Source organism: Coccinella septempunctata, chromosome 1 (assembly GCF_907165205.1).
Source record: "Coccinella septempunctata chromosome 1, icCocSept1.1, whole genome shotgun sequence".
Classification (NCBI taxonomy): Eukaryota; Metazoa; Arthropoda; class Insecta; order Coleoptera; family Coccinellidae; genus Coccinella; species Coccinella septempunctata.
In genome coordinates, this window is record NC_058189.1 from 32,567,911 (window position 1) to 32,594,326 (window position 26,416).

Here is a 26,416-nt window from a genome sequence, read left to right on the forward strand (position 1 = left end):
TATATATCAACAAATTCTAGAGCTTTTTTCAATAGATCAGTGTCATTTAAAACTTGTAAATTTGAAGGCTGCAAAATACTGAAATTTGAAACAATTTTATTCATCGGAAGGAAACGCGATTTCAGTTGATTAATAATGATGTCCAATACTCGAAAAAATATGTTCACTCTGAACAAACATTCTGGATCTTGGAGACGCTCATCTTCGCAAAGCTCGTCAAAATGGCGTTTTACCTCCCTCTGTCGACTTTTAGAAAATTAGGGATGATGGACCATGTTTCTGCTACACTATTTGCTTCAATTTTTGAATTTTCAAATTCATGTCGATACCTTTCCAATTCTTCTAGACAAATTTCCAAACGTTTTAAGGCATTAGGAAGATCGGTGACCTTAGACTGAAGTGCTTTACAGACTGCATCGGTAGTTTGAAGAATTTTGCAATGGAAACCCAATAACATAATAAAATTGTAGTTTTCGATCTTCTTCTTGAGTAAACATCTTCATTTTTTTCATCTGATTTGCAATTTAACAGAAATTTTTTCGTTAGCGCTTTCTGGACTTCAACAAACCGAACTTTTAAAGCAAAACCAGCATCATAACGTAAGGTACAATTCTTCACTTTTGGAGCACTGTTCACTCGAGTTTCCATTCTTCAAGTACTGGCTAATTTTAGGTAGCTTTTTATTTTTTTTACAGTCTCCCTCTTTCTCTTTCGTTTTTCACTCCCATTTGAATATTTTCGGGAACAAGACATTTTAATATCTAATTTTCACAATCAACTTTACTTTGCCACCAGCCAACAAATACGAAAAATCAGAGATACAAATGAATACAATTGTCGAAAGAATCACACAGCGCATACGCAATCAGTAGAGCCCTCAAGGCCCTCATAGAAAAATAGGGGATTCCCTTAAGTGTTGCTCATCCGCGTTGCCAACGTACCGCGACAAAAAATGTAGAAACCAATATGGATGCGTTCTAAAATTGATCAACATCTTTTATTTTAGGATGTGTTGAAATGCTCAACGATTGAGTTGAAATTGTATTATGGTCTTTAGTTGTCTCACTTTATGGATTCTAAGCAGAACTATGAAAAAAATATATTTTTCAAGTAGAATGAAATACTCAGGTACAAGGTTAAAAAATTATTTAGGAGCTCGCGGCTTCATAGGCCACCGGGGCCCTTTTGGGTCGGGGGCCCGTGGCATTTGGCCAGCCCTGCCACCCTATAGTTACGCCACTGCTCTTTACTTTCTTCGTGGTTTTTTCATAAGCTTTTAATGTCATCATGTCCTCTGTAGCCACTGCATTTTTCGAATCCTCTGGAGTGCTTATTGTTGAGATTTCTGTAATTTTGGATTGTATTAAATGGTTATATTTAGCCCAATTGGTGTATTCTCTTATTTCCATGAGTTCTTCTCTTGGCTCTTCACCAATTGTCAATTCCATGGGGTTGTGGCTCCATCCATCTTTCAACTTTTAAATCAAGAAATCTTGAGGGATATTCTTCAATATTGCGATATCAATTACATCAGGTAATCTTGTACCTTATGCGAGATATGTTAGTATCTCTGGTTCAATCACTATGGCATTTTGTTTTACGGAGTAATCTTTGAGTTTTTGCCATTTCTGTTCTCTGTTCTGCTGTACCATTTCATAGATTTACAGTTAAAATCTCCGATACAGATTTTCGGGTTTATTCCTTCCAATATATTTCTTATATCTTCTTCTGTACTGTCCTTCCTCTCCGCTGAGCTTATATAGGCGATGGAAACATTACCGCGGTATCGCGTACTTTCCATAGAGAAGCGGCAGCCAGGGCCGGACTGGTTATAGAAATTCTATTGGAAGCGAAAGAGAAATATAGAATTCTCGGAAATTCGCTGTTGAGGGGTGTCATTTTCCCATTATTGAAATGTTACAAATAAAAATTTCTGTGTTACACATAGTTACTTCCAATGGAAATTTTTACGGTATTTTATTTTTCGCGAAAAATCCAAAAGTGGATGCTCGTGAAATAAGCCCCCAGCAGAATGCGGCGTACTTTTCTGCCAGTAATCTTGAGATACAAAAATTCACCAACGAGTCAATAACGAATGCAAAACAATTTTCTTCATGTTCAAAAAGTGGGTGCTTCTTTACGAACGCTTTCGATAGTTTTGAACTATTCATCGTAAATCGGAAGAGCAGCAATAAAATTATTAGGTATCATTAATAAAGCATGTTGCATGCGTCCGGAGCGAAAAATTGAAATAGACACCTGGCCTCCGGAGAATGGACCTATCGGTCTCTGCAGGTATTTAAGGATAGGTTGAAAGAGGCAGGTGTTACATACCTGGTTCGGATGAAAGGTGCAGGTCACGAGACAGACGTCAGCGAGCAGCTGGCACGTGTGTTGCCTGTATGCTCAATGGAACATATGTGTAAAAGAGATCTGCACTCTGCAGCTTTCTTTTCTAGAGAGTCTGTTTTAATTGGAACCCTTCAAGAAATGATTCATATTACTTTAATTATATCAAAATCTGCATCTTAGGTAAATTTTCAAGGGCTCATTCAAGACGGTTCGTGGGCATTAATTATTGCAGAAATTTCTACTAGAAGAAAGTATTACAGTTATTTTATCTAGGGTAACATTATTGACGTTACTATACGAATGGACAAATAATCGAATTCATCGAAACTAGCCTATATTTTTTATTAATTCAAGGTAAGTCCTCTACCTAGAAAAAAAAACAGGGGCTAAGGTTCCTGAATGAACCTAATGGGCGAGTACAGGAACGTTTGCCAACTTTTTGTAAATAATAGAAAAAACTGTTTCAAAGGAAACGTATTTTTTTCAATCATATTTGTTCCTTTCGGTTACTTCAATCATTTTACAATCCTTGGAATGTCCCCAGCTCTCAAATAAAATTGATATAAAATAGTTATTTAATCAACTAGGTTATTGATGAAAGCAATTAATGATTGAGAGATATTCGAGATCATTAATCGCTCAATTAATAAACGAGTTGATTACAAAATTATTCCGTCGACCACATTTTGAATTGAATGTGAATTCTTGATTGCAAAAATTTTCTATCGCTACCTAGACCAATTTGACACCTTATAAATTTTCTATGTTCATATCGGAATGTTGATATTTTATGCGGCCGATCGAACATAGAAATAGAGACATGGACTGAGCAATGTCAGTATGAAAATGTCTTTTTTATAGAAAGAGAGAAATGATCGTCGGGCATTTATCTGTCTCTTTTTTGTTCACATAAAGGTGAGTGTGGACCAATAAAAATTCTAGAAAAAGACAACTGCATGCCCAACGTGCGTTTATCTCTGTCACTTTTTTTAACCGTATTTCATGCATAGATATAAAGGGAAGGCACAGTCCATGTCTATATGTCTATGCGATCGAACAATTCGAGAAGTTCATAGAGGGCATATTCGAGTTGTGACATTTTGAGTAAATCAAAGATTATAGAGTAGAAAGATAGGAAACGCTCTCATATCGCTAGTACTAAAAACCGACTATATTTTGGCCAGTGAAAACACGCGTGACAATGAGATGGCGCTAAAAACACACTGTCAATACAGTCAATACATAAAACATTGACTTTCTAAACAACAATTTGACAGTCACTCCGGTTCCCAAATGGAAATCAATAAAACCTCTGCATTTCTGAATATATTGAAAGATTAGCAATTGAGAATCATTGAATGGACCTATAAAGATCATGATTTCCCCTTAATATAGGCCGTTCGTGCAAGGGGCGCTTTCTGCATACAACAATTTACGTCGATGAACAGTTCTCAATTGACCTGCAGTAAAACTTTTAATACTTACGCTTCCATTTTCCTTAGTTGAGTGAAAAACTTAATCTCGTAAAATACAAAACATTCAAAATCTCTTTGATCAAAATGGACGTCTGAAATCTAAGATGTCTAAAACACTGGTGTGTGCACTTGTCACTTTTTGCAAGCATCAACATTTCAGAAAATCGGGGATATGGGATCAGTTTCGTGGCGGCGCCACCATGTCATTTGCTTCGTTCTATCCTTGTTCTACCAAGAGAAGTCCAATGATACTCTCCCGTTTTATGTTGTTTTGCGTTGATTTCGAATATCGATCAACGAGTGCAAAATGTGAACTGGCCCATTTTGTCAGCTGTTAAGGAATATTTGTGACTTAACAGTTTAATTTTCGTAGTAAAAACAAATCTGTCAATATTTCAACACTATCGAATAGGGGTTCGAAGGAATATTTACTATTCTTCTTCACGATAATTTCCGTTTGAGAAATTGAATGTGAGGAGGGTAATTCAATATGATTTTAATAAAACACAGTTGATTGGTCAAATATCCAATATATTCAGTTGACGGAAAGGGAATTTCCACTATATCTACTCAGGAAGAATATTTGTAGAACAGACTTGAATAGATTAACATAATTCTGTTTCTTAATACATACTCACAATTCACATTACGTATTTTCAATACAGTTTCTTTGAAATATTGCTGAAGTTGCCATAAAACTTAGCCGTCCTGAATGTTCGTTCATATGATTTGGTTCTGCCTCAAATTCCAACTCTCCGAATTCTTTGCTGTAGTTCTTGATTGTTCATACAGAAAACAACTTACTGAACGACATGTTGAATAAATGAATGTTCTACACTTCTTTCTCAAAACTAATACATTTTCACACACCAATAATCGCTTTTAAATACAACATATTCGTAAGTCGTAGGAAAGTATTCAAATTATTGTCAAATATCAATTGACAATGCTCTGTCAAATTCTAAACAGCGCTACCTACAGTGGGAAAAACGAAACTGATCCCATATCCCCACGAAATTAAAAACAAAATCGAATCAGTGAATACACCAGAGTTTTAGACATCTTATCTGAAATCTTACAAAATTTCACATATTTCTGCAAATGGCACTCAAATTAATATTTTAACCAGTCCTAGCTTCTTAAAAACACGCTTGACACACAGATGGCGCTCAAGTCGCTTTAGTCGCCTCGTTTTCCATCTTTCTACTCTATAATCTTTGGAGGAAATCACATCGATATCGTTTCCTATAATTTCTGTTAAAGAATGTGTGGTGCTGGTGGAAGCTGGAGTTGTAGTGTTACGTGAAATTTTTGATTGTATGAAATTTACTGGACCGGGCTCGCGAACTAGCTCAAGTGGAGAAGGGGTGGGTTTCTTGAAAAATATGGGGAGCCAGATAGTTTAAAACTAACTTTTGAAATCGTTCCTTTCACTATTGATTCTAAAGCCCGTTTGCAACAGCCGAGAATTCTCTGGAGAATTCTCTACAAAATTCTGCAACGGTAAATAATTCACGGCGCATGAATTTTCGAGTAAATTCTCTAGAGAATTCTCGGCTGTTGCAAACGGGCTTAAAACTACCAAAATTAAAAACGTTGATTGAAAAGATTTGATCTTTGATATTTAATCGAAAGTTTATGATAAGAAAAATGATATTCATCAAGAAACAATTCTAGAATTAAATTGAGTTGTTAAATATAAAGATATTAAACATGGGGATGAAGGTCGGCTTTCATTTACAGGTTAAATCGTACAATAAGTGAAAATTGTCAACTAAAATAGTTTCGATGTAATAGATATTCGATAATTTCTTCTTAAATAGGCATAAATGATAGATCTCACTAATACATTGTCCATTGATTATGTCAATTATAAGGGTCTTAAAATTTGGAATCTGAAAATAGATCTGGACAGAATGAAAATAAAATTGTACTCATCCAGTATCGTGCTACCGGGAAGAGGCTTCAACGTCACTTCCAAGAGATGATTCCCAAACGAAGGGTAAAGGTTGTTCACATTCTTAAAAGTCGCTGGGTCTTCGGGGATGTTGAAAAGTGGTTGTTGTTGTTCCTGCAGTTGCATACACCAAACGGCCAAATATGTAAATCCAATCGTGAAGGTATATATCTTGAAAAAGCCTAAAATTCGATTCAGTTGATATATTGATTTGATAATTTGAATATTATCGATAATCTTCATAATTTTACCTAAGATGGTGGTCAATCCAAAATATCCGAAAATATCGTGTGAATATTATTGACAAAATTAGAACGTCGAATTTCAAACACTTTATTCAGAAGAAAACGTGAATCATCATGGAATTTTCTCGATCTCATGTGGCGCTGGGAATTAAGGACCACTTTTTTCGCGAAGATTACCGATGTTTTATTAATTGCCTGACTTCCATAATTTTAGGAGTATTCAATTACTTCGAAAAACCAAAATTATTTTACGTTACAGTAATACATAGATATATTGATTACTCTCTAACCATCCTAATTTTTCTGCAACCTCCACAATTAACCCGCTAGGTATGAAAATCAGTACGACATACAAATAAAATAATTATTTGGGAAACTGCTGAATACTTTTATGTTCGATTACCCATGACAATAATGCATTAATAGAAAATTAACCAATAAAAGGGTTCATTAACAGCTAATTTCGTGTACGTTAAACAGTGCTATTATCAAGAGGTCGGAAAAAAAATTTCTATTGAATTTTCGAGGTGAGTTTTGACATTTTTTTTCGTGTTTCGTGCATTGTATTTATGGTTTCATCCATAGATTACTAATTTATTCATTATTAGAATATGTGTTCACCACAGAACACTAGTTGTGGCTTTCTGTGATGAAACCATAGTCTAATAATAAATAAATTATTAGTCTATGGATGAAACCATAAATATAATGCATATGGAGAGTAGAGAGAAGGAGAACGATCGCTGCTTTGAGACCATAGATTTTTTGTCCCCTAAAATATGTACCAATAGGGTAGTTCATGCTTTTGCCAACAGGCGCGCTGGCCATCACGAGAGTGCGAAATTTTGATTCAAACAAATTTTAGCTAGCCGAGTGAACTGTTTCCCTGGTGACGGATGATAGGAATATTATTATTTTCGATTTTTGATAAGAGAACAACATAAATATGACCATGGTGAAATGTTGAAGCGTGCGCTAGTGTAAGAGTGTTTTGGCATCGGAAAGAAAAGGAGAAGAGATAAAATGTCCGAGAGAATTTTTGAGAGAAAATTGGAAAAAAAACCTTTTCTCAAGAATCGGCTCCGAATCAATTTGTGTGTCAAGAGCACTTTTGCGATGTAGATATCAAAAAGATGATGGTTTCATTATAAACGAAATCGAAATTGTCATCCCTCGTGAGAAGTTGACTCTTCTGAATAAGAATATCTAACCAAGGCCTTCTAAACCCCTGTCTTTAGAAGGCCGTGATATAACCAATAAAACTACATGGTTCAGAAGTAAATATTCTTGAAGAATTTTGTTGGCATAACATAATATATGGTTTATATCGATTCTCAGCTGAGTATTGGAAACAGAATCTACTATAATATTTAAGTGATAAATTTGAGATTGCTACCTTTTGTTGTCTTGATGTGTACTACTCCTCACTACAGATTTATATAATTTTGAAGATTAACGTAAACCAACTAACATAGCTGCTTTCAATAAACAATGATAAACGAAAGTAGGTAAAATTTTTTCGATCAGTGATTTCTTCTGAAATTCATTGATTTCGACTTGTATTTTATTGCATATAATTCAGAGAACTCATATTTAATATAGATTTGAAGAAAGGTATTTGAAAAATCATCAGAAAAATCACGATGACAAATAACCTAAAATAACATGAAGGCTGTTCATTTTAAATTGACGCTTGAATCCCCACCCTTTATCGACACCCGCTGCAATCGCAGCGACACCTATCCTACGTTTCTCGTTTTCGGGGACACATTTTTAGTACGTCGATCGTTCTCCTTCTCTCTACTCTCCATAATAATGCACGAAACACGAAAACAACGCCTGAATAATGTCAAAATTCACCTTGAAAATTCAATATAAATTTTTTTTTATATATACGGCTTTATCACGCACAAGCAATTTGCTTCAGTGATGCCACGTGTTCTTGTATCTTACATCTTGGTTATTCATTGAGTGATTTTTATGAATTAACGTTATTGTTATGACTTTAGCCTCGCGGCCCTCACACTCCTCAGAGGAAAATTCACTTATCCCGGATATCTCAGATATCAAAAGGATTAAGCTCTGTTGGAGCCCTTTCCAGGTTTTCGGGCTCGTAGTGGTGGTCGGGTTCGGGTCGCTCCTTGGCTCCCTGCCGTCGGCGTCGGTTGGATTCCTGCTCCTCCCGCACCTCCTGTCAGAGCAGACGGTATTTCTTTTCATACCCCATGTACTTGCGTACAGTTCTCGCCGTTCCCAACAGTACCGCCCTCTGCATGACTCTATAGATATTTTCGTCCAACTGAAGTTTCCTCAAGTTCTCTAGTAGTTTCTTCGTTATCAGGCCTGTAGTTGATATGACAATAGGGATGCTCTTAATATCTTTCAGTTGCCACTATCTCTTGTCATCAATATATCATATATCATGGAATCTTGTTGAACTTTTTTTCCGTGAAGATATCTAAATCATCGGCTGGTTCAGATATTTTTCTTTTTTCTGGTTGACTATTTACAGTCGGTTTTAATTGAGTCTTCTTTTGTTCCTCTGTCTTCTGCATAGGCTTAGAAGTTTCTTTCTTTTTTTCCTGTTCTGCAGGTTTGGTTTTTATAGTTTCCTGAACTTTTCGTGCAGGTATTGCTTTATTCGACGGCTTCTTCTTTTCTGTCTGTTTTTGGCCGGCTCCTTCATTCTGGTCACCAGCTTAAATTCGCTACATCCCTTGTAGCTTGCTGGATGGCCTTCTTCACCACATAAAACACATGTAGCGTTTCTTTCTTCACCTTTCCTGGTGAGCTCACAATCTTTGCTGCTATGGTTTCCCGAACACTTCACACATATCCACGGGAAGGAGCATTTATTTTGTGCGTGTCCGTACCTTTGGCATCTGAAGCATTGGCTTGGACTTTCTGCCTTCTTTTTGGATTCGAATGTAATAAAAAGGTTGTAGAGTTGTTGGATGTCGAATATCTCCTTCTTTTGCGTTTTAACCAGATATAAGGGTATCGGCTTTTTCGTTTTGTTTGATGTCATTTCAGATACCTCAGCATCATCGATTCCCTGGAATCTCAGGTCATTTTTAATCAATTCCAGATCTACGTCTATTGGAAGATGCCTAATGACGGCGTAAATTTTCTTTTTCCCCTCCATCTGGTATCTCCTTTCCAAGTTGGTCGAAGAATTCAGTTATTTTTCTGTAGTCTTCTACAGTTGTGGCTATAATCTTGATTCCGTCTTTCACTACAGTAGCCCGGTTTTAGCTGAATTTCTTGGTATAGAGACCTTTTGAGATCTCTACCCAATCTGATGTACCCATCATCGTGATGGGTGGGATTTGATCCCTTTAAGGCACTTCTGTTATCTTCTTGACGGTCTCCTCATCAAAAGAGGAGCTTTCTTTTCGCGCGCGTTTAGATGGGGGCGCGTTTGGGGCCTTCGCAACCAGCGTTGCATCATTTTCCTTGTTTCGGGTTGTGAAACAATCCCTTTAAGGGAATTATTTTTGGAACCCGCTACCGGTTTTGTAATTTTGGTTCAAGTGGGGGATTTCGGCATATTATTTCGGGTCATTTCCCCTCTCAAGAGGCGCATCTCACCGACCAACTGTTACACAGTTTCAGTCAGTTTGACAATTTGAGCTTTCAACAACATTCTCATTCCTGAGCTTTAAAAGCTCCTCGTGTTTGCCGTCGCTGAATTCTTCAGCATCGGTCGCTGCCATATAGGAACCCTTATTATCGGAGGTTTCCGACATGGTTTTATACTCAGATTTCTCAAAATATCAAACAATTTGAAAATAATAAAATATTCAGGAATCTTCACTGAAATAGTCTAATATGAACTATGGTATAAAGCCAAAATTTTTCTACGCTGTGAGAAAAATCAGGAAAAATAAGCTCACCTGATGTTTTCTGCAGTACCAACGATCAAGACCTGGACACTGGCAGATGAACACCAACTTTGAAAATTTTAACGAATTAAAATTCCTATAACAAATATAGAACCTACACAAACTTCACAGACGGAATCAAATATTCCGTAGCTTTGCTAGTCGGCACTTTCACTTCGGCTTTCTCTACCGCTTTCAATTTCAATTTTATAGCACTATGAAGCACTATAGCATATACGTCTGCTTTTGTCAAGGTTTCACTCGACACTGCAATTCAGAAAATGTAGGACAGGAGTAGATATACTGGAAGATTTTTATTTGATCTTTTTTTTCTTGTTCATAATATTTCTTTGGGTATTTACGAATTTGGCCTAGAGATATATTCATTTTTTTTAATCAAATACGTTGGTGCCCTTTTTTTTCGCAAGAGAGAACGGAAAAAATACCACCGTGAACCCACGACGTCTTAATTGACAGCTGTCCAGGAAATTATAACATCTTCATTGCATGGAAGATAAGTAATTTCATTATTTTATTTTTTTTCCTTTAACTTGGTTTTACATAGAGCGACGGTACATAAATTTTTGGCGCCCAACGTGGGGCCATATCGATCTTCTGAAATTGTTTGTTTCGAGTTTTGCTCGATTTTTTTTGTTTTTTTTGGGAGTTTTCTTCTCGTGAATAAGTTCATCCTCAAATATGGCAGACAAACTGGTTCTCAATGGGTTGAATCAGTCTCAGTTGAATTATTTGCTCATTATAAGGGGTTTACCAAAAGGAACTGTAGATGTAATGCTTAAATATTTGTCTACAGCTAGAAAGCTCGAAAAAGAAGGAGCTTCCCTTTCGTATCAGACATACCCTGACACATTCGAAGAAGATAAAATAGCGATTGATGAGGTTTTTTTGACGATGGAAGAAGGTATTTCTGATGTACAATCACTAACTTTAAAAAGTAAACGATACCTGACCAGTGAGACGCGGTATGCACTGATTTGCCTGGAACATTCAAAGCCAACGAAACCTGAGGAAGAAGCATATAAGAGAGAATCTTTTGCGAAGGTTCTCAACTTATTGGATTCTCTTGAAGACAAAATACTGCCTCGACTGAACCACATGGTATATCTGATGGGAGTTGTTCTGGTGGAGGAGAGGATGACGACGAAGTTTTTTGTTAGTTCTATAAGTGTATGTGTTATAGAGCGGAAATTCATTCAAATTCAGTGTATTCAGTGTCGAGTCCAGATCAATTCCAAGATCGCTGGTTCCACGGATATCACTGGTGAGTCGATTTATTTTTCTGATAGTATAGAAAATATTTAACTTAGCCACATAGCTTAATAGTAACATAGTAGTAAGGATTTCCAATATTCATTATTATTCCGAAATACCTCATATAGTTCAATACGGACAAAAAGCCATGTCGGAGGTCTCAGACAATGAGAGCTCCTACATGGAAGCTACGGACACCGAAGAATTCAGCGATGGAGATGCAGAGGAGCTTGTAAGGCTCAAAGAAGAGAATGGGCAGTTGAAGGCTCAAATAAATAAACTGAATGAAACCGTGTCTCAGTTGGTTGGGGAGATACGCCTCTTGAGAGAGGAAGTTAACAAGAATAAAGCGCCTCAATCCCCTAGTTTTGCTGATATTGCAAAACAGATTACGTCACAGAAATCCCCCACATTTGCAGAAATTCCTCCAAACAGGAAGTAGCTCCAGAACCGGAAAAGAAGAGAAATTTTGCAACTCAAGTTGCAAAAACCCAGAACGCGCCGCCCACAAAGCGCGCGCGTAAAGAAAATTCATCTTCAGACGAAGATACCGTAAAAAAAGCAACGGAGTTACCTAAAAAAGATAAAATTCCACCCATCACGACGATGGGTACAGCCGATTGGGTAGAGATCTCAAAAGCTCTCTACTTGAAGAAATTCATCTACAACAGAGCAACCGTCGTAAAAGACGGAATCAGGATCGTAGCCTCGACTGTGGACGACTACAGGAACATAACAAAATATATTGACCAGATTGGTAAGGAGTACTTCACGTACCAGATGGAGAAAGAGAAAAAGATCTACGCAGTTATAAGACATCTCCCTATAGATGCTGACCTAGATATAATCAAAAATGATCTGAAGGTCCAAGGAATCCATGACGCCGAGGTGTCAGGTGAACCAAAAAGTTTATACCCTTATACCTGGTAAAAACTCAGAGAAAGGAGATTTTCGAAATAAGACGCCTCTACAATCTCTGCATTGTAGTGAAATCAAAAAGAAGGGCAGAAAATCCAAGCCAATGCTTCAGATGTCAGAGGTACGGACATGCCCAAAACAAGTACCTTTTCCATACAGATGCGTCAAATGTTTGGTCAATCATTGCACAAAAGTTTGCGAACTTACCAGAAAAGGTGAGGAGAGAAATGCCACATGCGTTCTGTGCGGTGAAGAAGGCCATCCAGCAAGCTACAAAGGATGTAGCGAATTCAAATTAGTTACAAGGAAGAGGAAAACAGGCCAGAAATCGACTCAGCAGAGCACGCTTCCTCAAAAAGTCCAGGAGAAAAAGAAGCCCACCCCCTCCAAAGTAGACGACAAGAAAAAAAAAGTACCCAAACCAGTACAGAAGAAGGAGCAACCGAAAATGCCCCAAGCTAAACCTACGATCAACAAAACAAAAGAAAACAGAAAAGTCTCTGAATCCGTCGACGATTTAGTTTTACTTTTACTGAAAAAATTTTTAACAAAATCATGTTGAAAATTGAAGGAGAGATGGAGAAAAAACTCCAAGGAATGTTCAGTAAACTGAAATAATGGAACATACAATTGGGAAAAATTCCCTTAAAATAGTCTCCTGGAACATAAACGGGGTCAGAACTCGAAAACCCGAGATAGAAGAAATAATATCAGAGAAAAAACCTGATATTATATCCTTACAGGAAACAAGAATACAACCAAATACGCGATTGAACATCATGAATTATGAGATATATAGATGTGACAGAATCGCAAACACTGGGGGAAGTGTTGCCTTACTGGTTAGACGAGATCTGAAACACTATTTTAAAGGAAGATCTGACGAGACACAAATAGAAACAGTGACGATTGTTGCTGAAATAAATCGACAAAGAGTCGAAGTCACATCGGCATATAAAAGACCCCAAATAACTTATTGGAAGAAGAAATCAACAACTTACTAGATGGAACAAACCCGAAAATCTGCATCGGAGATTTTAATTGCAAATCTCCAGAATGGAACAGCAGGATGGAAAACAGAAATGGCAGAAAACTGATAGATCTCGCTGAAAAACATGAAGCTATCGTTATTGGACCTGAAGAACCAACGTACCTAGCATTCGGAAATGGATTACCAGATATAATTGATATCGTAATTATGAAAAATATCACTAGAGAATTCTCGATAGAGACCTTGTGGGACGGAACCTCTAACCACAACCCCATCGAATTAACAATAGGAGAAGGGCCAAGAAGAGAACTAATGCAAACAAGAGAATACACCGATTGGACGAAATATAGCCATCTGATACAATCGGAGGTAACAGATATACCAACAATCAACACACCGAAAGATAAACTAGAAAAGAATATACTAGATGCCTACAAAAAGAGCACAAAGAAAATAACGAGACCAGCACCGATACATCCACACGTTGATACACCCAGAGAAATCAAAGATCTCATCAGGGAAAATCGGAGACTAAGAAAAACATATAGGCTCAACAAAACAGATATAAATAAGAGAAATCTAAACCGACACAGCCAAGTTCTAAAAAATGCCCTGAAGGACATGAGAACCAATAGATGAACAAAAGAGTTCAAGAACTAAATACTATCGATCATTCTGCATGGAAAATGCAAAAATGTCTGAGAAGAGAAAAGACTAAAATACCACCTCTCCACGGAGAAAGAGGAATGGCATATACAAATATCGATAAAGCAGAAGCACTGGCGGACTCGATCGAAAAAGAATCGAGAATAAATTACAGACCTGATGACGATAATGACGATCTGGAAGAACTAGTAGAGAACAACGAAGAAGAAATGGACGAACCACCAGTAGACGACAAAATAGAAAAACCAACTTCTCCATTTGAAATAAAAGAGATAATCAGAAGCTTGAAAAATAAAAAAACTCTCGGAAGTGATAAAATAACGAACGCTATGTTGAAGAAATTACCTTGAAAAGGTATAGCTGCTCTCACAAATATTGCAAACGGTATAATGAGGACTGAACACTATCCGGAAAAGTGGAAAACTGCAGAAGTCATAGTGTTCAACAAACCAGGCAGAGATAAAAAATTCCCCCAAAACTACAGGCCGATAAGTTTATTGTCCGCCCTAGGAAAAGTAGTAGAAAGGGTAATCGCTAGTAGGCTTACAGAAGAAACTGAAAATCTGAATCTCATTCCAGCAGAGCAATTCGGATTCAGAAGAGATCACTCAACTGAACAGCAATTACTGAGACTCACAGAATACTTAACAGAAGGATTCCAAAATAAACAAGCAACAGGTCTTGTACTACTAGATGTCGCCAGAGCATTCGACAGAGTATGGCATGAAGGATTGATTTACAAAATGAGATATGCTGGATATTCAATGAAACTGTGCAAGTTGATAAGCAATTATTTGAGGAACAGAAGATTCTACGTGAAAGTGGAAGGAGAAAACTCCACAACCAGATATATGGAAGCAGGGGTGCCTCAAGGGTCAGTACTTGGGCCGTTACTGTATAACATATATATTCACGATATACCAAAATCTCCAAGGACTATGCTGACACTATATGCCGACGACACAGGAATCGCAATGCGACATCGCAAGCCAGAAATCATAGAAGGAATATTACAAGAAGCTATAGATGAAATAAATAACTGGTGTATTATATGGAAAATAAAGCTCAACGGACAAAAGAGCCAAGCGATATTACTGCAAAAGAGGAGACTAAGAACTACAACAAATCTAGAGGTAGATGGAGAAGAAATCGAATGGAAAAACGAAGCGAAATATTTAGGTATCACCCTAGACAAAGGTCTAACTTGGAGAAGCCATATCAAACAAGCCGTTGACAAAACCAAGGCAGCGATGAATATGCTCTACCCGCTGATAGGTAGAAAAAGCCACATGTCAAATGAGACAACATTTAAAATAATCAAAGCCGTTGCTAGATCGCAACTGACTTATGGATCAGGTGCTTGGGGATTCGCGGCAAAGAGCCATATACAAAGAATTCAGGCAACAGAAAACAAGCTACTACGATGTGCCATAGATGCGCCTTGGTTTGTCAGGAACAAACAGATATATCGAGATTTGAAGTGGGAAACCATCACCGAATTTATGAAGAGGAAATCTGAAAAGTTATTCGAAACAGCGAAAAACCATCCGAATCAAGAACTCAGGAGACCAGTGGACTACGACCCAGAGGAAGACAAAAGGAGAATGCGAATTTACCGAAAGAGACCAAGAGACCAATTAAGAAGAGATTAAAATAAGAACATAAACTTATTGAAAAATCCAATAAAGTTATCCGTTAGAGGATAAACACATAAATCCCAGCACTATAGTGTGCGAGAAGAAAACCGACTAAGATATGAACGGTTTGTAGGCAAATGCCCGGAACCTATATTCAAGAAGCAGTTAAGGGTTTTTAGTGGGTCTCGAGCTCAGGAGAGTGAGAAACCCCACACTTGTTCCCCGTCAGGAGGTGGTGGTTCGTCTGATTTGCAGATTTTCCAGATTTTCCCCCTGCTACACCGAAAAAAAACGGATAGTGGATTGGAATTCATTTATCGAAAAACTTTGGATTGAGTTTGAGCCATTCAATTATGAAGAAAAATTATTTGAGGAGATACGTAGGCGTACGCAGGGTAAAGATGAACAAATTGGGATTCATTCAGCAACAATGAGATCGTAATTCGGTTAGCCGTTTGGGAATTTGGGATGGCCTCCGTCTGAAGACCAACAGATCAAAATAGTGTTGAGGGACATTTTACCATTCTTCTAAACTCAGCTAGCACTGATGAATATAAGTTTATACGCGGAATTAAAGAATTATTGTCGCCAATTGGAAGAACGGAGGGAATCAGTTGAGTCTTTTGCACCCCCACCTAGAATATCGCAATTTTGCTCGGAACCAGACCTGGCTTATGCTGGTGTTGGGGAAAATATCGCGGTAGTTCGGACTGAGGAGCCTATTAGAACATCTAGGAAAGATTTAAAGAGGATCAGCGGAAATACTAGGTCTCACGAATCAATGATTTGCTATAATTGTAACATGCCTGGTCATAAGGCAATAGGATGTGCTTCCCCTAAAATATTGCGCTGCTATAAGTGTCAGAATGTAGGTTATACAACCAAAACTTGTCCGGATTGTAGTCCGTTGTCGGGAAACGGGTCAAGTCGTTGAGAGCGGGACCATCTTCAGCGACTTATACACAGGAGAGTCCCAATACCACCCTGAATGGCGTACTCGACTATGTCTTGGATAGTGTTGTTGGTGATGAGAGACCGTAGGTACCTTCGTCTTTCAGTTTATGATTTCTTGGACTCCTTCATTCGGGAGCATCTCGTACCATCATCAACGGGAAGTGTTGGTCGATACTTCGAGATTTAGGAGTTACTCTGAATTCGACGAGAAAAATTACATGTACTGTGGCGAATGGGCAAGTCTGCAGTAGTATTGGGTGTTGTACTATTCCGATTATGGTAAAAGGTAAAATAGTTGTTATGGAAACATTGATCATTTCGGAATTACCACAAATGATGTTGCTGGGAGCTGACTTTTGAAGGGTACTGGGAATTGTGCCCAACTTGAGAAATAGCGAGTGGTTCTTTTCATCCGAACAAGTATACTATTATTATTATTATATTTCCGGCGTTGATGTTGCTCTGACTGAAGACCAGCATAGAAGATTGAAAGATCTTTTTGACCGGAATTTGAACCCGATGGGAACTACGTTGGTTTGCACAGATAAAATAGAACATGAAATGATCGTGGATGGACCTCCGATTAAACAGAGATACTGTCTCCTGTCCTTCAAAAGTGTATAGATGAGCAACTGGATGATATGTTGAATCAGGGAATTTTATTTAGTTATTTATTTTATTTATTTAGTATACAAAAGCCGAGGTATAACCTATGTGGCTCGAAACAAATATAACAAAAGAAGAGACACAGAATGGGCAAAATATACAAAAAAAAACGAAAATTCCTAAATATACAGAAAAAAACAACAAAAAAAAAGAAATAATAAGATAAGAAGAAGAATTAAATCAATTTTGGATAGTTCTACACCAGCTATCAAATATCACCTTGAATTGGTTAACATTAGGCGCACACACAACACTACACGGTAGATTGTTCCAAACATGGAAAACTCTGTTTGACAAAAAGTGTTCACGTGAAACCGATCGGAACGCTTCTCTGGACAGTTTATAACGGTGTCCTCTCAGAATTGGATTCGTGTTCAGACGAAATAAGTGAGATAAGTACACTCCGGAATACCCATGAAGAATCTTAAATGTAGTTATAAGATCACCTCTCAGTCTTCTTTGTTCAAGGATGCGCAGCCTATCTTCATAATCAGGTCTACTGTATCCGTAGGGCATTCGGGTAACTTTTCTCTGAATCGGGTATCCCAGACTGGTCCCGCATATTTAAGAATTGGTCTTATGTGAGACTTGAGCAGATGGAAACACGTTGAAACAGAGCAGTTACCAAAAACTCTGCCAAAGAGAAAGCATCTCTGCGAAGCCTTGCGACAAAGAGAGTCCACGTGTTCAGACCAGCTGAGTCCCTCAGTCATCACCACGCCCCAGTCTGTGTGTGATGCGCAGGGTGTGATTGGTGTGCCATAGATAGCATATGGCAGGCGGGGATTATTAACTCCAAGGTCAGCGACCCACAACATTCCGAGTCATTCGCTTGACAAGAGAAGACGTGCTACAGTGCTTCTAGTGCTATAAAAGAGAAAGCGGACGAGAAAGTCGAAGTGTCATAAAAGAGAAAGCGGACGAGAAAGTCGAAGTGTCACAGTGCCGTAAAAGTGAAAGCGGAGGTGAAAGTGTACACTGGCGAAGCTGCGGAATTTATGATTCCGTCTACGAAACTTCCGAAGTTTTTTGTAAGTTCTATAAGTGTATGTGTTATAGAGCGGAAATTCGTTCAAATTCAGTGTATTCAGTGTCGAGTCCAGATCCCAAGATCGCTGGTTCCACGGATATCACTGGTGAGTCGATTTATTTTTTTGATAGTATAGAAAATATTTAATTTAGACACATAGCTTAATAGTAACATAGTAGTAAGGATTTCCAATATTCATTATTATTCCGAAATACCTCATATAGTTCAATACGGACAAAAAGCCATGTCGGAGGTCTCAGACAATGAGAGCTCCTACATGGAAGCTACGGACACCGAAGAATTTAGCGATGGAGATGCAGAGGAGCTTGTAAGGCTCAAAGAAGAGAATGGGCAATTGAAGGCTCAAATAAATAAATTAACTGAAACCGTAGCTCAGTTGGTCGGGGAGATACGCCTCTTGAGATGGGAAGTTAACAAAAATAAAGCTCCTCAATCCCCTAGTTTTGCTGAAATTGCAAAACAGAATACGGCACAGAAATCCCCCACATTTGCAGAAATTGCAAAGCCGGTAGCGGTCCCCAAAAATTCCTCCAAACAGGAAGTAGCTCCAGAACCGGAGAAGAAGAGAAATTTTGCAACTCAAGTTGCTAAAACCCAGAACGCGCCGCCCACAAAACGCGCGCGTAAAGAAAGTTCATCTTCAGACGAAGAGACCGCAAAAAAAGCAACGGAGTTACCTAAAAAAGATACAATTCCACCCATCACGACGATGGGTACAGCCGATTGGGTAGAGATCTCAAAAGCTCTCTACTTGAAGAAATTCAGCTACAACAGAGCAACCGTCGTAAAAGACGGGATCAGGATCGTAGCCTCGACTGTGGACGACTACAGGAACATAACAAAATATTTTGACCAGATTGGTAAGGAGTACTTCACGTACCAGATAGAGGAAGAGAAAAAGATATATGCAGTTATAAGACATCTCCCAATAGATGCTGACCTAGATATAATAAAAAATGATCTAAAGGTCCAAGGAATCCATGACGCCGAGGTGTCCAGAATGACATCCAATAAAACCAAAAAGTTTATACCCTTATACCTGGTAAAAACTCAGAGAAAGGAGATTTTCGAAATAAGACGCCTCTACAATCTCTGCATTGTAGTGGAATCAAAAAGAAGGGCAGAAAATCCAAGCCAATGCTTCAGATGTCAGAGGTACGGACATGCCCAAAACAAGTGCTCTTTTCCATACAAATGCGTCAAATGTTTGGGCAATCATTGCACAAAAGATTGCGAACTTACCAGAAAAGGTGAGGAGAGAAATGCCACATGCGTTCTGTGCGGTGAAGAAGGCCATCCAGCAAGCTACAAAGGATGTAGCGAATTCAAATTAGTGACAAGAAAGAGGAAAACAGGCCAGAAATCGGCTCAGCAGAGCACGATTCCTCTAAAAGTCCAGGAGAAAAAGAAGCCCACCCCCTCAAAAGTAGACGACAAGAAAAAAGAAGTACCCAAACCAGTACAGAAGAAGGAGACACCGAAAATGCCCCAAGCTAAACCTACGATCAACAAAACAAAAGAAAACAGAAAAGTCTCTGAATCCGCCGACGATTTAGACACTTTTACTGAAAAAATTTTCAACAAAATCATGTTGAAAATTGAAAGAGAGATGGAGAAAAAACTCCAAGGAATGTTCAGTAAACTGAAATAATGGAACATACAACTAGGAAAAATTCCCTTAAAATAGTCTCCTGGAACATAAACGGGGTCAGAACTCGAAAACCCGAGATAGAAGAAATAATATCAGAGAGAAAACCTGATATTATAGCCTTACAGGAAACAAGAATACAACCAAATACGCGATTGAATATCATGAATTATGAGATATATAGATGTGACAGAATCGCAAACACTGGGGGAGGTGTTGCCTTACTGGTTAGACGAGATCTGAAACACTATTTTAAAGGAAGATCTGACGAGTCACAAATAGAAACAGTGACGATTGTAGCTGAAATAAATCGACAAAGAGTCGAAGTCACATCGGCATATAAAAGACCCCCAAATAACCTATTGGAAGAAGAAATCAACAACTTACTAGATGGAACAAACCCGAAAATCTGCATCGGAGATTTTAATTGCAAATCTCCAGAATGGAACAGCAGGATGGAAAACAGAAATGGCAGAAAACTGAAAGATCTCGCTGAAAAACATGAAGCTATCGTTATTGGACCTGAAGAACCAACGTACCTAGCATTCGGAAATGGATTACCAGATATAATTGATATCGCAATTATGAAAAATATCACTAGAGAATTCTCGATAGAGACCTTGTGGGACGGAACCTCTAACCACAACCCCATCGAATTAACAATAGGAGAAGGTCCAAGAAGAGAACTAATGCAAACAAGAGAATACACCGATTGGACGAAATATAGCCATCTGATACAATCGGAGGTAACAGAAATACCAACAATCAACACACCGGAAGACCTAGAAAGAGCAGTTGATAAACTAGAAAAGAATATACTAGATGCCTACAAAAAGAGCACAAAGAAAATAACGAGACCAGCACCGATACATCCACACGGTGATACACCCAGAGAAATCAAAGATCTCATCAGGGAAAATCGGAGACTAAGAAAAACATACAGGCTCAACAAAACAGATATAAATAAGAGAAATCTAAACCGACACAGCCAAGTTCTAAAAAATGCCCTGAAGGACATGAGAACAAATGGATGGAACAAAAGAGTTCAAGAACTAAATACTATCGATCATTCTGCATGGAAAATGCAAAAATGTCTGAGAAGAGAAAAGACTTAAATACCACCTCTCCACGGAGAAAGAGGAATGGCATATACGAATACCGATAAAGCAGAAGCACTGGCGGACTCGATAGAAAGAGAATCGAGAATAAATTACAGACCTGATGACGATAATGACGAGCTGGAAGATCTTGTAGAGAACAACGAAGAAGAAATGGACGAACCACCAGTAGACGACAAAATAGAAATTATAGAAGGAATGTTACAAGAAGCTATAGATGAAATAAATGACTGGTGTATTAAATGGAAAATAAAACTCAACGGACAAAAGAGCCAAGCGATATTACTGCAGAAGAGGAGACTAAGAACTACAACAAATCTAGAGGTAGATGGAGAAGAAATCGAATGGAAAAACGAAGCAAAATATTTAGGTATCACCCTAGACAAAGGTCTAACATGGAGAAGCCATATCAAACAAGCCGTTGACAAAACCAAGGCAGCGATGAATATGCTCTACCCGCTGATAGGTAGAAAGAGCCACATGTCAAATGAGACAAAATTGAAAATAATCAAAGCCGTTGCTAGACCGCAACTAACTTATGGATCAGGTGCTTGGGGATTCGCGGCAAAGAGCCATATACAAAGAATTCAAGCAACAGAAAACAAGCTACTACGATGTGCCATAGATGCGCCTTGGTTTATCAGGAACAAACAGATATATCGAGATTTGAAGTGGGAAACCATCACCGAATTTATGAAGAGGAAAGCTGAAAAGTTATTCGAAACAGCGAAGGAACATCCAAACGAAGAACTCAGGAGACTAGTGGACTACGATCCGGAGGAAGACAGAAGAAAAATGAGAATTTACAAAAGGAGACCGAGAGATCAATTGAGGAGAGATTAAAATGAGTACGACAACTTATTAAAACTATACTAAGAAGAGATATCCGAAATGGACGAACATGAAAACCCTAACACGACAATGTGCAAGAAGAAATCAACCGATTAAGGGATAAATGGTTTATAGGCAAATGCCCGGAACCAACAAAAAGCAGGTTAGGTTTAGTGGGTCGCGAACTCAGGAGAGTGAGTAACCCCACAGTGTTCCCTAGAAATGGGTTCCTCTGGGCGAGAGATAGAGCCCCGTGTTTTCACGGTCGCAGATTCCCCCTGCTATAAAAAAAAAAAAAGACCCACAACGAAACTGGGCGTTGACGGCGAAGAAATCGACTGGAAAAATGAAGCCAAATATTTAGGAATAACGCTTGACAAAGGACTTACTTGGAAAAGTCATATCAAACAAGCAATCGACAAAACGAAAGCAGCGATGAATAGACTCTATCCTCTGATAGGAAGAAGAAGCCACATGTCGAAAGAGACAAAATTGAAGATAATCAAAGCCGTTGCTAGGCCTCAACTGACCTATGGATCAGTTGCCTGGGGTTTCGCGGCAAAGAGCCATATCAAAAGAATTCAGGCCACTGAAAACAAGCTGCTACGATGTGCAATAGATGCACCTTGGTTTGTCAGGAATAGACAGATTTATAAGGACCTGAAATGGGAAACCATAACAGAATTCATGAACAGAAAAGCAGAGAAATTATTCGAAACAGCGAAAAACCATCCGAATCAAGAACTCAGGAGACTAGTAGACTACGACCCAGAGGAAGACAAAAGGAGAATGCGAATTTACCGAAGGAGACCAAGAGATCAATTAAAAAGAGATTAAAATAACAACAGAAACTTATTGAAAAATTCAATAAAGTGTTAATCCAATAGAGGATAAACACATAAATCCCAGCACGATAGTGTGCGAGAAGAAAACCGACCAAGAGATGAACGGTTTATAGGCAAATGCCCGGAACCAAAATTCAAGAAGCAGTAGGGTTTTTAGTGGGTCTCGAGCTCAGAAAGTGAGAAACCCCACACTGTTCCCCCTCAGGAGATGAGGGTGGTTCGTCTGTCTTGCAGATTTTCCCCCTGCTACACCAAAAAAAAAAAACTCCAAGGTCATTGTTGCGTAAGAACTCGACAAGAGCGGACGTTTTGTAAAAGAGAAAGTGGAAGAGAAAGTCGAAAGTGAAAGTGTACTCTAGCGAAGCTACGGAATTTTTGATTCCGTCTATGAAACTTCCGAAGTTTTTTGTAAGTTCTATAAGTGTATGTGTTATAGAGCGGAAATTCGTTCAAATTCAGTGTATTCAGTGTCTGAGTCCAGATCCATTGATCGGTGGTTCCACGAATATCACTGGTGAGTCGATTTATTTTTCTGATAGTATAGAAAATATATAACTATATTCTGAGTACTGCCCTGAGTACTGCCGTCCAGAGTTATGGCTATCGCAAATTTAGGCCAATATTCATGAATCACCCCGTATCTCCGGAACTAATAGCCTTATGATACAAAAAAAGCAAGATTTCTGAAAGACCTGGATGACCTGCATTCAACATAAGGCTATGGCCAACGACTCATGAAACACCCTGTATGACTGAATTTCCCCAGCTACTTTCGTTTTCACATGGAAATGGTCGATGCAAGTTTGACTCGCCGGTCTAGTGATTTCGTGTTATATATGATTCATATCCATAGGTTTTTGAAATATTCTTGTAGTACTTAGAGTAATCTAAACTCTAAACCCCGACCGAACATAGCAGAACAGAGCGGTATAACTCTGTTTCCCACAATTACGTAGCCTAAACATTGGCTTGAGCAGGAAATGGCTCTCTGCGTTGCTCAAGCAGGGCCGCCGTCAGGACCGGCAAACCGGGCACCCTGCCGGGCCGGCACATTCTAGGGGCGGCAAATCAGTTGATTTGTTATTATTAGAGTGAAATCGAAAAGGCGATTTTTGCGCTTGGTCGCCAAACAATTCACATAAAGTCTTCTCGAAGTACCGAATAAATATGCATATTAACCAGAAACAAGGGGAATACCGCCAGATGGAAAACGATCAAAGATGCCGTATTCTACTCATAAATAACTATTGAAGTCAGCCTGTAAATATCTCCACCGCAGCGGCCGCTTACTGTTCCTTTTTTTGATCTCTAGCAAGTCGGTCTCTTTGATAAACGTCACAGACTGTATAAGTTTTTGGGACGGCTTCCAAGATAATTCAGAAATAATTTTATATTCTGTTCACCAATCTGAATTCGAAATGTTAATTTCTGGGAGGAATTTAAAATACTTGAGAAGCAAGAGTACCCATCAAACCTTTACAATAGTATATCGTGTTCATACGAATTGAGACTGTTGTAGATTTTCATATAACTCTTTATCTATGTTGTTTAGAATTTCAAATTGAATCATATTGAAGGTCAGTTATATATCTGTATTTTTCAAACGATCCTCTGTATATATTTTACTGTATGATGCCGGCGCCGGCGTGGTTAGTAGATATAGATATAACCCACTCTCTTGTATTTTTTTTTATCTTTTTTTTTAGATTCAACATTTACTAATGCATATCAATTTATTAAGGACTTATCACTGAATATCTACATTCTGAACATGCTGTAAATAAAGAATGATGTACAGCAAGGTGGCAAAATATCATTTCGCGGGGGCGGCGAAATTTTATTTTGCCGGGGCGGCAAAATGTCTGGCGGCGGCCCTGTGCTCAAGTTACGTCTCAGACCTTGTCGTCTCAGGATACCTGTGCCACAAGATAATCTAGTCGTAGCCGCAACCAAAGTTGCAATGACAGCGTTACCAGTGCAGCTTTTGAACACCTTCTAACGCAGCTCCTACAAAAAGATGGATCAGTCGAACAGGACAAAATTTGTATCCGGAGGTAAAATACCCACCCATTCGGATCTCCGGGGGAAGATCGCCTGAGCGAGTGAATCATCGAACAAACACCAATGAAAAGCACATAGCTTTTGCAGCTTGGAACGTCAGAACCTTGCTGGACAACCCCAAGGCCGACCGACCAGAGAGGCGTACTGCCCTAATCGATAAGGAACTGCAACGAACATCTATTGCAATAGTTGCCTTAAGCGAGACACGCTTTTCGGACGAAGGTAGTTTGGTAGAACAAGCGTATACTTTTTTCTAGAAAGGCGTAGGCGTAGGCTTTGCCATTAGAAACGACCTGGCCGCCAAACTAACCGAAAATCCAGTTGGCAGTTGGCAAAACGGAAACGAATTATTCTCCTTGGAGACTTCAACGCCAGAGTATACAGATGTCAAGACTCAGAACTATGGCCGGGAATAATAGGGAAACACGGCACAGACAGCATTAATTCGAATAGAGAACGTCTGCTGGCTCTTTGTGCAGAACACAATCTGTGTATAACGAACACCTATTTTATTACGAGAACTAATTCAAGGGGGACCTGGCGCCTCCCGCGCTCAGGGCATTGGCATACCCTCGACTATATATATATTCTTTTGAAAAAGAGTGTTACAAACTTTTACAATCTGAAAATAACAATGAAGCGGGTGTAAAGAAATGGAACAAGAAACAGATCCTAAAAACCTGTTCCACGTTCCAGATCTCAGTGTAAGCAGAGGAAAAATGTCAACGGGGTACCATACATATCTTCGTATGATACATGAAAAAAACAGAGATAAAAACCTCAGAAAAAACTCTCTGTTTGCCCGTATAAGTGTAATGATGATGTATTTGTGTAAAGAATAAGCTGAAAATAATTGAAATTGAAGGACATCTTCTTCATATGCCAAAATCCAAAAACTTCCTCCCATTCTTTGTACTATGATGGTTGACGAAGAATAATCTGAAAACAAAAAAGAAAGAAAAAACGAGAGGGGTGTGTTGCATTTTATATTACTCATTAAATAATTTTGAAATTAGTAACCCAACTCAAAAAAGAATCGGTAACCGAATGAATAGCTTCGAAACCACCCTGAAAACGATATATTCCACAACTGTTCACCAAGTGGTCTATAGTTTCTTCTTCTGCACCACACTCACATCTTGGACTATCAACAGTATTCCACCTAAAGAGCATGCTATTACACCGACCATGGCCAGTCCTCAGTCGATTTAGTGTACACCAAATTTTTCTTGGAAGATCAAAGCCACGAACTTTTTTTGAAGGATCAGTAATCAAATCTTTATTAAAGAGATTACATGAATTCCATTCTAATTGCCAAAATTCTTTATGGTTATTAGTTGAATACAGAAAATCATTAGTCCATAAAGGCTTACGAGATTTTAATCTGGCACTTCTAGAATCTGGTAAATATGATAAAATTGGAAATGAATTTGGGTAGGAATGGAATTTATTCCAAGACTTCGAGACTGCCACCTGTCGGCGAATATGAGGTGGTACGATGTTTGACAGAACGGGTAACCAATGCAAAGGTGTAGATTTGATAGTCCCCGTAACGATCCTCATAGAATCATTGAGTATGGTGTCGATTTTATTGACGTGAGCACTGTTGAACCAAACAGAGCAACAGTACTCAGCAGCAGAAAAAACTAGGGCCAAAGCTGCCGTACGAAGTGTGATGGCATCAGCACCCCATGAAGAACCAGCTAATTTTTGAATTATATTGTTCCTCGATTTTAATTTCAAACGTAAACTCTCCAAATGAACCTTAAAATTCAATGAAGAATCTAATTTTATTCCGAGATATTTAGGATTGAAATTATGTTGTAAAACATCATCATTAAAAGT

The 26,416-nt window shown here is 38.5% G+C and overlaps 1 protein-coding gene across 2 annotated transcripts in view; it reads right to left on the reverse strand.

Moving 5' to 3' along the window:
• Positions 1 to 2,636, reverse strand: part of LOC123319285 (protein scabrous) — a 71,778-nt gene extending 69,142 nt beyond the window's left edge. For both annotated transcript variants that reach the window (XM_044906177.1, XM_044906168.1), the window contains exon 1: positions 2,335 to 2,636. The gene's annotated coding sequence lies outside the window, so the exon portion shown is untranslated. The remainder of the gene's footprint in view (positions 1 to 2,334) is intronic.
• Between the last annotated feature and the right edge of the window lie 23,780 nt (positions 2,637 to 26,416).